Source organism: Gossypium arboreum, chromosome 13, assembly GCF_025698485.1.
Source record: "Gossypium arboreum isolate Shixiya-1 chromosome 13, ASM2569848v2, whole genome shotgun sequence".
NCBI classification, from domain to species: Eukaryota; Viridiplantae; Streptophyta; class Magnoliopsida; order Malvales; family Malvaceae; genus Gossypium; species Gossypium arboreum.
Genome location: NC_069082.1, coordinates 103354395 through 103371458, shown reverse-complemented (window position 1 = coordinate 103371458; position 17064 = coordinate 103354395).

Here is a 17064-nt window from a genome sequence, read left to right as displayed (position 1 = left end):
TGTAAGCCTAGTTATCCATGCTAAGTTCAAATGCTTGTGATGCGATGATTTGTTTATGCTTGTGGGACATGCATGATTGGCGTTAAGACATATGTGTATGATAAATGCTTCATGACCAATCGAAATGGTCATAGCCATGAAGTAATTGTTTGATATGGAAATAAGACGATGATGATTGGAAATGAATGCTTGATGTTTAAATAAGGTCATTTGATAAGTCGATGAACATGAAAATTTGGTATAAATGGTCATCATATGATAGGGTCAATGAATATGGATTGTTGTGTCTAGATTTGGTATTATACAAGTATGTGTAACTTGTGAACAATAGCATGTTAATGTTAAGAATATACCTTAGTGAAGTATACTAAATCATTAAAATGATGCCATGATGAATATCTTTGATGTGTGTAAAAATGTGAGGGAATAATTGTAACACCCCTTACCCGTATCCAAGGCCGGAATAGAGTACGAGGCATTACCAAACTTAACAATACACATAGATGAAAACCGGGCCATAAAATTTCATTTAATTCAAAACTTTTCAAACACATGCATAACAAACAAAGCTAACTATATCATCACATCAAAACAAAGGACATGGCGTGATTAATTAAACTTATAAACCATAAAGGATAAGGACCACATCTCATGATTTTATACGATAACTCAATGCAGACTGATACGTATGGTCAAAATCATAATAAAAATACATATCACAAACCAACTTCCTATACATGCCACTCACCTGATATTTCTAATATTTGAATTAATTTTCGCAAAAATGATAGTTTGATAGTGTGATTTTGCCTCCGACGATCTCCAGCCCCGAGCCGACCTACCAATACTAAAGAAATGGAGAGGATGGGTAAGCTTTACGCTCAGTAAGTTCATATGAAAATAACAAGCAATTACTACCATGCTTTTCAAGATAAAACACTATAATTGTACAATTACACATATTCAGATGTGCTATTTTCGGAGTCCGGTGTTAAAAAAATCATATCTCAAGTTACAAAACTCAAAATCTAATTCTGTAAATTTTCTATGAAACTAGACTCATATTTCTACTTACTAAGTTTTTTCTAGAATTTTTGGTCTGGCTATTTAGTACAGTTTATTAGTTAAATCTCCCCTGTTTCAAGGTATGACTACTCTGACCCTTGTGTACTACGAACCGAATTTCTCCCTGTATAGAATTCCAACGACCATGCCGTTTGTTTCCCTTAAAATTAGATTTAATAAGGAATCCATTCATGTAAGGTATGACTCTCAATAATTTTTTTACAATTTATGGTGAATTTATAAATTCAGAACAGGGGATCTCGAGTTCATTCAGACCCTGTTTCACAAGAATTCAAATATCACACAATATAGAATTCTTTTGCTTTACTTGTTTCTTTCATGTGAAAATAGACTCATTAATCTTTATTTCCATAAGTTTTTTTTAAATTTAATTCAACTTACACAATTTTTGGTGAATTTTCAAATTCATGCACTGTTGCTGTCTAATACTGTTTTACTACTAATGTTCACTTTTACACAATTTCACTTAATCCATTCCATTTTACCGAGGTTCGCTCAAATATTGAACATATTACTCATAAATTCAAATAAACATATACTTGCACTTGTTCATCACATAATCACTTTCACATGTATTTTCATTTAATCGATTTCCCGTTGAACTCATCGAAATAATAACAGATACACAATTGCCTACACATTTTCCCATTTCCACACTTGTAGCCGAAGCTATCTGGTACGCATAGTAGCCTACACTTAGTACTACACATGCGACCAATAGTCTGGTATACATAGTAGCCTGCACTTAGTACTACACACGTGACCTCACCATCTCATACACGTAGTAGCCTGCACTTAGTACTACACACGTGATCACGCTTTTTGACGCATAGTAGCCTGCACTTAGTACTACACATGTGACCTCACAATAGATCATTCGTATCGTTTTTATTCCGAAGGTTCAATCGGGAAATTCCTCACTTTTCAACATTTTACTAAATTGTCCGTAATCAATTTAAATTCATAATTTACATCAAATAACCATTTGATAGGTAGTCACATTTCATATGATATCAAAATATAATAACATAAAAAGAATCGATAGATTATTTATGTACGAATTTACTCGAAGTGTCGATCTCACTATCCATAGTACCAATTGTCCGTTCATAGTATAATAAGACACAACTCAAATATCAAATCAGCTTTTAAGAATTTACATAACATATATCACATATTTCATATATCACTTGTCATGTATCTTCATTTTCTTGCATTTCATGTAACATTCTTTCATGTCATATTTCCACATCATAAACACCATTCCATCAACTTTTCCAATATATTAAATCATAAAATATATGCAATAATAGTAAGAAATATAATTCAAACATAACATTGCATTATTATTATCATACGAACTTACCTCGATCCGAAACAAACAATTTACCATTTTAGTCCATAACCTTGTATTTTCTGATTTAAGCCCGAATCTCGATTTCCTTCATCTATAATATCACATTTAGCCTAATAATTAGTCACACTATTCATATGGGTCAAAAATCATATTTTAAAATTTTCATTTTGACCCTAAACTTTTGCATATTTGCACTTTTGCCCCAAGGTTCGAAATTAAACTTCATCCTATTTTCTTATGTTTTATGACATGCTGATCATTTTTCCTTCTATGGCAACATCAAATTCTCACTCTAACATGTACTTATGACTATTAGGTATTTTCTACCGATTAAGCCCTTTTGCTCGTTTTCACTTAAAACCGAGTAGCACAAGTTGTCTAACATAATTTAAAACCTCATATTCTATCATAAAACACTAAAATACACAAATTTCACCTATGGGTAATTTTCCAAATATGAACCTTAGGTTGAATTATTGCTAGCATAAGCTAAATCAAGTTACTAGGACTCCAAAAACATAAATATCATTAAAAACGAGGCTAGAACGGACTTACAATTGAGATTGGAAGCTTGGAAACCTTAGCCATGGAGTCTCCCTTGGTATACACGTCCATGGTGAAGAAGATGAGCAAAATTGGCTTTTAATTTTGTATTTTAATTCATTTTACCCCTAAATGACCAAAATGCCCTTACTACTAAACTTTTTAAAAATTCCATTCATGTCCAATATTTGTCCATAAACTTTGAAATTGGTCAAATTACTATTTAAGACCTCCTAATTAATATTTCAAAGCAATTTCATACTAGAAACTTCTAGAATGCAAGTTTTGCAGCTTATTCAATTTAGTCCCTAACTTCAAATTAAGCACTTTATGCATAGAATTTCTTCACGAAATTTTCACACAATCATGAAATAATATCATAGACCTCAAAATAATCATAAAATAATTATTTATATCTCAGATTTGTCGTCACAAAACCACTATTCCAATTAGGCCCTAATTCGGGATATTACATTAATGGTAACAAAAGGCTTGGAAAATAGCCTAAGTGCTAGCCACATGGGTAGAGACACGGCCATGTGTCTCAGCCGTGTGGAGGACACGGCCTAGCACATGGTCGTGTGGTTCAATTTGTTTTGTTGATGTAATAAACAGGGAGTTACACGGCCTGAGGACACGAGCGTGTCCCTGTGTCCACACGGGCGTATGACCCTGTTTCATGAAATTTTTCTAAGTTTTCTCAAAAATTTCCAAAGTTCTCAGTCTAGTCCCAAACCACCTTTCATGCATGTTTAGAGCCTCGGTAGCTCGTGTAAGGGATATTATGCATGTGATTGAATGTTTTTAATTTAAATGAAATTTTATGGCTCAATTTTACAAAATTGTGTACTTTTAAGTCCAGTAATGCTTCGAACCCTGTCCCAATGTTGGATACAGGTAAGGGGTGTTACAATGATCTGGAAAGAAGATTAAATATCTAGGAATTTCAATCTTTTAAGGCTGATTTGGCATATAACCCATTCTAATGAAATTAAAGAAAAATGAATGGGGAAAATGGAGTTGATGTGACTTGAATCTAGGAATGGGGGAAAGAGAGTGCAAGGCTTTACCATTTGGATTGTTGCCCACACTTGGTTTATGTCCACCATAATTAATATCTAAACAAGCTTGATTTTGTTCTTTAGTTGCTGAAAAATAATAGAAGACAATTGGAAGAGTGAGATTTGAACCTTGGTTCTCTAAGCAATTTACTAAGCTTTTAACTATCAAGACTAAGGCTTATTTCTTGGTGATTTTATTAATTCTAAATGTATGAATTTTGGGGTGTTACAATTCTCCCTTCGTTAAAGAAATTTTTTCCTCGAAATTTACCTGGTTTGAATAGGTGAGGATACTGTTGACGAAATGTGTCTTCTATTGGATCACCGGTATGCCCCATGGCACAACAAAAAATTAATTTCAACAATCACATCTAGGGATCCATGTGCAAGGAACGAATCAGGGTGTAGACGGTATAAACAATTATCTTTAATAGTCTAAAAATTCGAAGAAATAGATTACACAATTGTATGACGATTCCAAGCCGCTACGAAACATTTCGGCCTCTACATAATCCACCTAGTGTGACAATGAACAATAAGCACTCTCTAAAACTTTTTTGGAGAGAAAAATATCTCTTTACGACTGTTAGACCTCACACACACACACACTTTATTTCGGGTATATTAGGTTATTCTTAAAAACCCTATATTTCCTAATTCGGGATTAATTGATATTTTTGTATATAAATCAAATCATAATAATTAACCGAATATAATAATTGTAATTTCCATAATTATAATAATGTCGACCAAAAATTACAATTACAGTAATTATAATGGTATTCGATCCTAAATTATAATTATAATAATTATAATAAGGATTTGGTAAATTATTTTTAATTAAATTTTATACGAATCAAATTCATATATTAATTTAACCATATTTTTCATTATGTGTGTAATGATCGGTTTAGACCCTAGTCGGAATAGTGGTTTTGAAACCACAAATTAGGGTTATAAAAATATTTTAATATTATTTTTCGTGCTAATAATATGTGAATTGACATGTGTAAAAATTCTGTATGAAAATTTAATCGTTTGTGTGCTCAATTTGATAAAAGGACCTAATTGCATAAAGTGTAAAAGTGGCCTACTATTTGAATAATGGCTTAATTGATGTGTCTTCCTAGATATGAGATCCTTATGATGCAAATAGACCATGGTTATAATTAAATGGCATTGATGGACATTAGTTAATGGAATTGTAAAGGATAATAATAAGGTTATTATGGTAAACTAATTAATAATGTTAATAAAAATAAAACATATATGAAAATAAGGCCATTAACACTTTGTTTAGCCAAAAATAAAAGGAAAAAGAAAGAAAAAGATTCAACTAGGGTTTGGCCATTGATTTCTTCGATTAAGGTATGAGTTTTGTTTCGTTTTTGATAATTTCTACATTTTTTGTGATCGTTGCTTAGAGTTCTATCAAGCCCATGTTTAAATTTCTGAAATTGTTAATGACTTTAAGTTGAGCTATTGATGAAAATATGAGTTTTATGAAGTTTGATGTTAGTAAATTAAAGATATGTTTTGGGTTAACATATTTTGTCTTTGAATTTTTGATGAATTTGAGTAAAATGGGCTAATTTGTGAAAATTGTAAATTGAGGGACTAAAATGAGAAATAAATGAAATATGTGGACTTGTATGAACACTATGAGAATTTGGCTACGCATATGTTTAAAGAAATTTTGTGTATTTTTTAATTTTATGAATTAAGGACTAAAATGTCAAAATGTGAGGGCTAATTTGTAAAATGCCCTAAATATGTGTTTTTGGATTGATTTGAATGATTTGTTAAATAAAAGAATTAAATTTGAATTTATTAAGATAAGAACCAAAGAAAATGGAATTAGATCAGGGAAAGTCGAAAGTCATTGTGTAGCCGATTTCGTTTATTCGAATTCGTACGAGGTAAGTTATTATACAAATAAACATGTTTGAGTTGATTTAATTATATGTATATGACATTGAATTGTGATCAATGGCTATATGAGAGCTCAATATGTGATATCTGAGGAAGTTCTGATAATGTAAGGACGTCCGAAAAGCCCCGTACGAACCATAGGAATAGTTAGGATACATATGTCATGACATAGGATTCAATATGTGATTTCGTGTAAGACCACATCTAGGGCATTGGCATCGACTTATGATTTATGTGTAAGACCATGTCTGGGACATCGACATCGTATTTGATTTCATGTAAGACCCTGTCTGGAACAGTGGCATCGATATTCGGTTACATGTAAGACCACGTCCGGGACGTTGGCATTGTACAAGCTTTCGAGTTATCCAAGTATCCTTATTGATTCCGAATGGTTCAACGGGCATTCCGAGAAAATGAATGACTATGTGAACATGTATTCGATCAAGTACGTTTGGAATGTATATTAAGATTGAGAATGAAAGGTAAGCATATGTATATATATATATATATATGAACATATGAAATATGTTTGTATTATGTGGAAATGTGATGTAAATATGAACAAATGATTATGAGTATTTGAGTTAAATAAGGAATATGAACTCGACATTGAGTTATGCAATGATTCATACAAATGATTTGTTTATAGTTGTGATTTGTGATAAGTTTATTTGTATATGGCTTATTAAGCTTTTGAAAGCTTACTTTGTGTGTGTTTTAAATTGTTTTATAGATTTGAAGCTACTGGGAGCTCGGGGATCATCAAGGATCATCACCACACTATCGAATCTTATTTTGGTACTTTTTGATATTGTGAATATAAAAGTATGGCATGTATAGGCTACAAGTATTTGGATATGTTTTGTAATGTATATATCATGCCATGTGATATGGCTAGTTTGTGTTTGAACTTATGGTTTGATTTGGTTGGCCAAAGGAAATGGTCGATTTGGTAAGTTTTGGTATCTGTATATTTTAAAATTGGGTAAGAGTTTGGCATGAAAATGAATGGAATGTATTAAGGTTATAAATCATATGTTTTGGGTATGTTTTTGGTTTAAGGAATGACATGAATTAGTATGTGTTATGAACATGAGATTGGTTCATAATGATATGACATGAATGTTGAATGTTTGATTGTGAAATAGTTGAAATTTGATGTGCAATTGGTGTTTATTTGATACTTGTAGGGAGGACCCTTAAAGGGTGACATTTTGGTCTTGTAAATGGCCTACATTTTCCCACACGGGCAGGGACACGGGCGTGTGTCTCAGCCATGTTACTCGAAGGCCATTTCAAAATGAGCCTGGGTAGACTACACGGATATGAACATAGGCGTGTGCTAGGCCATGTGGCCAAGTTAGTTTTGAACACTGGCTAGACACACGAGCGTGTGACTGGCCGTGTGACCCAAGTCAGTAGCCTCCCTAAATTTCACATGGCCTGGCACACATGCATGTCTTGTGGCCATGTGGATAAGTCAGTATGTATGCCCTGTTTTGCCATGGCCTAGACACACAGGTGTGTCTAAAGCCATGTGAGGCACACGGCCTGTTCACACGAGTGCGTGACCTATACAACTTTGAAAAATGTTTAAGTTTAGAAAAATTTTGTATGCATTCGGTTTAGTCCCGATCCCTTTCTAAAGCATGTTTATGGTCTCGTTGACCTAAGTAAGGGACTTTGTAATGATATATGAATATGTTTGAATGATGCTTGTGAATTTATTTGTGAAATGTTCCAATTTTTTAGGTAATGCCTCTGAAATCTAGCCCGACGACGGATATGGGTTAGGGGTGTTACAATGTGTACAACATACTTGTACATATAATTTGTTCGATATTTAACTGCCCAATTAAATTAATTCTATAATGAATTTAATTCATGTGATAGTTAAACACAATACTAACTATGTTTGGATTTCATTCATTTCAACCATAGGGCGTGACCCTATAGGTTCTTGTAATGTTAGCAGCAATGCTAGAATGCTTCTAATATTACAAACAATGAGTGGCATCTAACAATTCATCATTGCTACCAAAGTTACAAAAAGTTATGATTTGACATAATCTCTCTGCGATTAACCTTTCATGTATTAAATGCTTTTGTCCTTTATATCTAAAATGGACACAATCATGGAATAGTCACACTTGCTTAATCCATCTAATGTTTCTTGCTATCCTGAGTAGACTATGAAAACAAATAAGTATGATATCTCATATCAACTTATTCGAGCATGGCCATGCATTTCTAGTCTCACTTAATCAAGTGGCCTAGGACAGACAAATTCTATATTGATCAACTATATCCCACTACATAGATTATAGTATATCCAACATCAAGCTTTATAGAACAACCAGTTACGGTGGACGTTTGCCTGTATCAAAATATACGACTCACGATGTTGGGATAATATAATGATCTCAAGTCTAAAGATCGTATACATAGTAATCACTATGACTAATTTTGTGACTTTACATAATAATCCAAGAAACATACTCATACTGGGTAAGTCTAATATGTTATTCTCTAACACACATACTTATATATTGATTTTGACATCTCATGTCCATGACAACACTTTGTCATCAATTTGTTGTCCAAGCCCTCAATAATACTCGATTAAGGACCTTTTAAGAATAATCACATTATCTTTAGGACATTATTATAAACAATTTATTTATATACATAGAAAAAAAACTAAAACAATAATGGCTATGCCTTATATTAATAAACAAGGTAAAATAAATATGTTACTAAAATCATCTCATCATTGGTTTTTAGGCATACTCTAACATCTTCTATTTCCTATGTGGCCTCATTGACTCCATGGTTTCACCACAGAAATTTAACCAAAGGGTTTCTCTTCCTTCTTAGAACATTTACATCACATTCTATAATTTGTACAAGTTCTTCTTCAAAGGACAAATCCAATCATACCTCAATATCTTCATCTGGAACAATGTGAAAAGGGTCAAAATGATAACATCTCAACATGGAGACGTGGAAGACGTCATGAATTTGATCTAGTTTGAGGGTAGTTTGAGTTGGTAAGCAACTAGACAAATTTTCCTATGGATTTGGTAAGGTCTTATGAATTGTGGACTTAATTGACCCTTTCAGCTTAACCTTAACATCATTCACCATGGGGATACTTTCAGGAAGACTTGATCATTGACATTGTACTAGATGTCTTTTCTCTTTAAATTCACATACGACTTCTATCTATTGGAAGCCGCTTTTAGTCTTTCCTAAATAGTTTGATTCTCCCCTTGGAATTCTGCACAAACTTAAGAACTAAAACTTTTCTTTCACCTAGTTCGATCCAACACAAAGAAATTTGGCATTTAAGTCCATAAAGGGCCTCATAGGGTGTCGTTTGGAAGTTATTATTGTAGGCAAATTCAGCTAAGGGTAAATGTTCTTCCCAACTGCCTCGAAACTCGATAATACAACCTATTAACATATCTTCCAATATTCGAATAACCCGTTCAGATTGTCCGAGACTGCGGATGGAAAGCAGTCCTAAAATTCAAACTAGTCGCTCCATTAGCAAGATCTTTTGATCTTTCACTAGTATAACGAGTTAGAAAGGGATAGTTATCTTCTGACCTCACAGTCCATACTAGCTTGGGGTAAAGGTGTTCACGAATGGGCAATACCAATTTTCGGTTCATTCCCACCTTGATGACTTTCCAGGGTTGTCAAGCCTAGGGTTTGTTTCATATTTTACCTTTTCCAAACAGTTGATCTGTTGAGTTACCCAACAAAACAGTTAAAAGATCATGCTTCCACTTGCTAATCACCCAAAGAAGGATTAGTTCCTCATGGTTTTCATAAACAACACAGAATAAATGGAATAATTAATCACAGGGAATGGATTGAAATAAAGGGTTTAAGAAAAGCCTGATTGATATTGATAATTAGCGCGAATCCATAACAGTTGATCTCCTTTATAAATCAGAATTCTTGAAATAAACAAAGAGCAAATAAACTAAAACTATGAAAACCTAAAGAAAACAGGAAAACAAAACTTAAACATAAAGAAAGAATCTAAGCTAATGGAATGGTGTCTATAATGTATGCCAAATGAGCCTATTTATAGCCTTCAGGTAGTCTTCATCCTTAACCCTAGGTTAGCTGACGTTCTTGAGCTTTAAGTTCCATTGTACAGACCAAAACGCCCCTGCTTCATGTTTTATTCTCGTCACAGAGTCGATGTCGTGACACACCAGGACTTGTGTCATAATATAGCAACCAGTATGCTCCTCTATAACCATCTTCAAGGGTATGTCATAACATCCTCAGCCTGTGTCGCAACATTGAAGGCAATTTCTTACTTTCTCTATTTTTTTCTCTACGTTACGACATCAGATCTCCTTGGTTAGGTCGAACAATATTACGAGGAACTCATAGTGGTCGTAATCAGTTCTAAAAGCAGTTTTAAGCACATCAGCCTCCTTTACCTTCAGTTGGTAATACCACGATCTTTGACCTATTTTGGAAAACACAGTTGCACCCTTAAATTTTTCGAACAAATCATCTATCCTAGGCAAAAGACATTTATTTTTGATAGTCAACTTGTTCAACTGTCGATAATCTATATACAACCTTAGGGAACCATCTTTTTTTTCACGAATAGGGTCGAAGCTCCCCATAGAGACACACTGGGTCTAATAAACCCACAATCCAAAAGCTCTTGAAGTTGGATTTCTATTTTTGGAAATCTTTTGGTGTCATGCGATAAGGAGCAATGGACACTGGAGCGGTTCTTGAAAAGAATTCAATTCTGAATTCTACCTCACGATCTTGGGGTAATCTTGGCGACTCCTCGAGAAACACATTTGGGAATTCCCTAACGATTCGGATACTATATAGGGTGCTACTATCAATATTCTCATCCTTCACAGAATCTAAGTACGCTTCACACCCCTTGCGACCCAACTTTTTGGCGACCATAGTAGATATAACATTGGGTAGGTAGTCCCTACGCTCCCCAACCATGACAATCTCTCTACCCTCGATTGTTTTTAAATTTACACTCTTAGAGACACAATCTAAGCTAACTTAATGTTAAAAATAACCAGTCCATACCCAGAATTAAATTGAACTCCCCAAAAGGTAACTCTAAAAAATCTATAGGAAACACTACTCCTTGAACCTCCAACGAACATATCCTATAGAATTTATTTACAACAACAGATTGTCTTTGTAACACCCCATACCCGAGACCGTTTCCGGAGTCGAACACGAGGTGTTAACGGACTTAATTCATTAATTAAACAGCTCATACAATTCATTTTAAAATTTCCAGACAAGCTGGCTAACTGCATCACAGTCGCTTTAAAAATCATATCTCAAGTTACGAAACTCAAAATCCAATTCCGTAAATTATTCCTGAAACTAGACTCATATATATATCTACTAATTTTTTTATAGAATTTTTGGTTGGGCCAATTAGTACAGTTTATTAGTTAAAGTCTCCCCTGTTTCAGGATTCAACTACTCTGACCTCAGTGTATTACGAATCAGATATCTCCCTGTACAGAGCTTCAATGACTATGCCGTTTATCTCTAATAAAACTAGACTCAATAAGGAATCTGTACATATAAAGCATGACTTCTAATTATCTTTGTAAAATTTATGGTGAATTTCCAAAGTCATAACAGGGGATCCAGAAATCGCTCTGGCCCTGTTTTACAAACATTTAAACATCTCATAAAATATAGCTCATATACCTGTTTCGCTTATTCCATATGAAAATAGACTCATCAAGCTTCGATTCCATAACTTATTCATTATTTAATTCCATTTCTACTATTTTAGTGATTTTTCAAACTCACGTCACTGCTGCTGTCTGAATCTATTTTATGGTAAATTTTACCTATTTCATGGTTTCCATGGATTAGCTAGCAATTTGACATACATAATACCAAATATGATCATGATTAGCCATTCCAATGGCTAATCATTACCAACATTCTATCTCCATACCACTCAATAACCATATCATAAGACCATATATACAAAATGATTATAATGCTATACATGCCATACTCAAAATATACAAGCCATTATGTCAAGATGGTATCTGAGATAGTGTGGCGTGCCTCCGACCGTTTTCCGATTTCCGAGCTGGCTTGTCAACACTACAAGGAATGAAAAGGAGGAGTAAGCATAAATGCTTAGTAAGCTCACATGCAAATAGCAAGTAACATAACCATATAAGCAAAATAAAACATCATTTGCATAATCATCACCAAGACATTCATATCACCTTTTCATTTATCATCTTACCATATTGTTGTTATATCGAGTTTTCAACCCGAGGGTTAAGTACATACTTGTTCAAATTATCCATTTCACAACACTTACCAATCGTCCCTTTCATCTTGAGTATTCCTCCATTTGAGTAGAACTTTACCCGTTGAACACATGGAATATAATTGGATACATGGAAAGTTTGCACATAAGTGCCACATATGTAGCCAAGCTACCATGTAACCCGCCCATAAGTGAACTCGGACTCAACTCAACGAGCTCGGGCATTCGCATCCATAAGTGAACTCGGACTCAACTCAGCGAGTTCGGATGCCTAGTTACATCTCACGAACTCGGACTCAACTCAACGAGTTGGGACGCTCGCATCCATAAGTGAACTCGGACTCAACTCAACGAGTTCGGATGCCCAAATATCCCATGACATGTCACTTGTATCCTAATCCATTCCTAAGGTTCAACGGGACCTTTTTCCCAATCATGTGTCTCAACCATCTTCTACGGAATGCCGATACCGATACTCGGTAGTATTTCATATTTTCCAAGTATATCACATAATTTGACATATTATCAAACAATTATCACAAGTATAATATTTCATAATAATTATCATATCATTTAAAAAACATTAAAACATTTAAAATAATAACTATGTTACCAACATTTACATATGAACTTACCTCGTATGCTGAAAATGGCTATTTTACCATTTAGTCCACAACTTGGTATTTTCCCCATTTTAGCCAATTTGATTTTTCCTTGCTAATCGAGCTTGGAAGCTTGAAAAACCCTAGCCATGGTTTTTCCTTGCTATATTCGCCATGGGGTTGAAGATGAGCAAAATTGGCTTTTAATTTTGTATTTTAATTCATTTACCCTAAATGACCAAAATGCCCTTACTACTAAACTTTCCAAAATTCCATCCATGTCCAATTTTGTCCATCGACTTAGAAATTGGTAAAATTACTCTTTAAGGACCTCTAATTAATAATCTAATTCAATTTTATGCAAAATACTTCTAGAACACAAGTTTTGCAATTTATTCAATTTAGTCCCAAATTTCAAATTAAGCACTTTATGCATAAAATTTCTTCACAAAATTTTCACACAATCATGCAATCATATCATAGACCTTAAAATAATCATAAAATAATTATTTATATCTCGGATTTTGTGGTCACGAAACCACTATTCGATTAGGCCCAAAATCGGGATATTACAACTCTCCCCCTTGAGGATTTTCGTCCCAGAAAATCTTACGAAAAAGTGGTCTTCACTTTTAATCTCATATTTGGTGCGAAGAACTTGCACTTAGACTGTACCTCCAATACATCTCTTCAATTTCTCATATGATCTAAAAGCTTACGGTCTCAACTCTCAATTGTTCTTAAATTTTCAACCCTTCTTAATTTCCCATGATATCATGACATAAAACCCAGATCTCAACTTGATTTAATGGAGACCGAATTCCAAGAAATCCAACAATCAAAGAGACACGAAATTCCATGAATCGATGAGTAGGAATTCATTCAATCTGATGTGATTTATAGATCTCGCCAAACATTTAACAATAGGATACATCCCATTTTCTCTTTCCGCCATAGAAATAATTACGATATGGCCTCAAGAATAATCCTTCTCATTTCCATCCCAATATCAACATTGACAAGGATAATTTTGATAGATCCCAATGCTCGGCTTTAACCCTTTAACAACTCCGATTTTATGTAACATCGGATGCTCTAAACTATCACATTACCTCACCGTCTTGAAACACATCACAATTCATACAACAATACATTCTTGAAAGTCGAAGTCTTTGCTCAATGTAGACTAGTCTAGTTCAGACGCTTCGGTTACCAATATTCTCATCTATCCGAACTCTGTCAATATGTAATAAACTTTTCAGCTTTCACAAGATGGAAACCTTATCATTCGTAGTGACTTAAACTAATATTCAACTCTTTCTAATAAATATAGACTTCTCGTTCAAACTATTTACTCTTTGATCTGTACAAAATGAAATTCTATTATCGGACTTGGGAAAAATAATCCGACATAATTGTCACATGAAATCTTTCAAATAAATAATTTACCATACCGACTAAAACTCGCGCTTTTATCACCTATGCCTTTACTGATGTCAAATCCTTACACAGAAATTAGAAAAAATCCCAATACTAAAATCACCACATTACCAAGATCAAATTAGAAGTATAGTCATATTTGACATGATTATCACGAGTGAAGAACGTGCTTGAACATGAGTCGTAATTGACAAATTATGGAACAAAGATAACAAGAAAACCGAATAAAGAAATCCAAGATAGAAAACCGAATAAAGAAATCCGAATAAAGAGATCCGGGATAAAGAAACCCAAGATACGATACTATGCCGGAGAATCGAAAACCAAATTCATAGAGAAAATACGAGAATACTACGATAATTCTTCAAAGAAAGAAAGTCCAAAAGAAAACATTATTTAATCCTTTGGAATCAAATATAACAAGATCAATATATCTTCCCATACATATATATCGGATGAAGCATCAAGTAGAAAAAGCAGAATCATAATATCATATGAATTCTCTCATCAATTCTTATCGAGACGAAATGAAATAGAATACCCGATGAAATAGAGCAATATAAATTATAAACCGATCAGACTACCAATGCTTTCATCCAACACCAAATTAGAAGACATTCCCATATAACAAGAATTTCTTGGAAGATCAATATCCATAGAAATATTTACGAGAACGGGTGAACACATAGAACATCTCAAAAGAGATCGCTAAATCATCCGGTCATAATCGTCACACTCGGATAATTCACATTTGAAATATCATTTCCCCAACTAGTTCTGCCGTCACAAATTTTATATTAAATCATTCACTAAAGAATGTCGATTACGAATAAATTTGATTTACACTTTTCTCGACCTTGCACTTGAGTAATTCGATTTACCAAAGAGAATTCCTTCTCTAAGCTGGACGGTGCATAATTCCAATAATCTTTATATCAATCCGATACTTTACGGCTCGACTTTACTTATCAACTCATTTTCAATCTCGAATCATACTTATAATTATTCTATCACTTGAACTCTTTGAGTTCTCAACAGAAACTTATTCAATACAAATCTCATGAAATTCCATTATAAGTACCACTTTGGTAAGGGGAGGGTTGTAGGACCTCGACTCGACTTTCTTATACATACACATATGACACAACTTCCATCATCATAGTAACATCATCAAAATCATGTCATTCATTCATGTTGGCTTACACCAATTTTCCTATTGTCCCATTTAGACAATATACTTATGCATACATTCTATGTTTTCTAGACGACTTTACTTATCCATTCATTTAATTAAATTAATTCATGCTCATGACATTATATAAGGCCAAACAAACATAAATATTTGCATCACAATCACAACTTTCATTTCGTGCATCATCATGTACATATCATTACAATCATACAATTCAGGTCCAACAATTTAACATAGATAAGTTCATTTCATTATAATCCTTTATCTCATAAAAAATTGTATAACATTAACATTCATCAACATTCAACGTCCAATCAAGACAAGGACATTTTCATTAGTATTATGATATTATGACCTTTATTCATACCTCTACTACTTTTTATTTATTCCGTTCATCTTATCAAGTAAGCTACATACACTACATCGTATGAGCATTAAGCAAATATAGATATTTATCACAACATGAACTTTCATCTCACATATTATCACATATGTATCATAAACTTTTATTCATATTTTTCTGAACCGAGACTTATCATAATCATAATTTTACTCAAATACCTTTACTTAACATTGAACATGGTTGGCGCAGCTTCGGTTGGAGAGTACCACTGTCTAAATAAGGCGGTACTTATCTGCGTCGGAAGACATCACACTATCACGGATCGGTGGCATGTATAGCTAAACTTTTACACATGCTAGGTTAGTCAGAGAACCGACTAAACCTGCTCGATACCACTAAATGTAACACCCCATACCCGAGACCGTTTCCGGAGTCGAACACGAGGTGTTAACGGACTTAATTCATTAATTAAACAGCTCATACAATTCATTTTAAAATTTCCAGACAAGCTGGCTAACTGCATCACAGTCGCTTTAAAAATCATATCTCAAGTTACGAAACTCGAAATCCAATTCCGTAAATTTTCCTGAAACTAGACTCATATATATATCTACTAATTTTTTATAGAATTTTTGGTTGGGCCAATTAGTACAGTTTATTAGTTAAAGTCTCCCCTGTTTCAGGATTCAACTACTCTGACCTCAGTGTATTACGAATCAGATATCTCCCTGTACAGAGCTTCAATGACTATGCCGTTTATCTCTAATAAAACTAGACTCAATAAGGAATCTGTACATATAAAGCATGACTTCTAATTATCTTTGTAAAATTTATGGTGAATTTCCAAAGTCATAACAGGGGATCCAGAAATCGCTCTGGCCCTGTTTTACAAAAATTTAAACATCTCATAAAATATAGCTCATATACCTGTTTCGCTTATTCCATATGAAAATAGACTCATCAAGCTTCGATTCCATAACTTATTCATTATTTAATTCCATTTCTACTATTTTTAGTGATTTTTCAAACTCACGTCACTGCTGCTGTCTGAATCTATTTTATGGTAAATTTTACCTATTTCATGGTTTCCATGGATTAGCTAGCAATTTGACATACATAATACCAAATATGATCATGATTAGCCATTCCAATGGCTAATCATTACCAAGCATTCTATCTC